General features: G+C 39.2%; 1 protein-coding gene across 1 annotated transcript in view; it reads right to left on the reverse strand.

Moving 5' to 3' along the window:
- LOC101575303 (17-beta-hydroxysteroid dehydrogenase type 6-like) overlaps window positions 1–311 on the reverse strand; it is a 17,666-nt gene extending 17,355 nt beyond the window's left edge. The window contains exon 1 of the mRNA XM_004647107.2: window positions 226–311. The gene's annotated coding sequence lies outside the window, so the exon portion shown is untranslated. The remainder of the gene's footprint in view (window positions 1–225) is intronic.
- Window positions 312–548: the final 237 nt, after the last annotated feature.

Raw genomic sequence — 548 nt, forward strand, 5'->3', positions numbered from 1 at the left:
ATTTGATTTGAAACTGTCTCATTGCTATATGTTTATCAATAAAACTGTAGAAAAAAAAATTGCCTAAATAGAGAACCGACTCCCTGTCATTAACTGTTTATTTCCCAGGGCCCACTAAAGTGCCCAATACAGATTATATAAGGTAAAATTTCCCAGAGACACACAGCAAGTAGGATAGATAGATTTAGATATACAAAGAGGGAGTGTATCAGGGGATTGGCTCACACAACTATAGAAACTGAAGAGTCCCATGATGGGTAGACTGCAATCTGGAGATCCAGTGATGCAAGTAATGTGGCTCAGTCCATCCACAGGCCTCAGAAATGTCAACCCAGAAATGATAAAGATCGCAATTTAAGGGCAAAGTCTACAGACTGACACGTGGTAGGAGGGTAGACTTACAGAACTCCTGGAAGCAAATATTCCTGTAATTCTCAAGTCCACATGCTGAGACTAAGTATGTCCCATGTACAGAAATTAGGAAGAAGAAGAAGAAGAAGAAGAAGAAGAAGAAGAAGAAGAAGAAGAAGAAGAAGAAGAAGAAGAAG

This window comes from Octodon degus, unplaced genomic scaffold (genome assembly GCF_000260255.1).
Source record: "Octodon degus isolate 3935 unplaced genomic scaffold, OctDeg1.0 scaffold00287, whole genome shotgun sequence".
NCBI lineage: Eukaryota > Metazoa > Chordata > Mammalia > Rodentia > Octodontidae > Octodon > Octodon degus.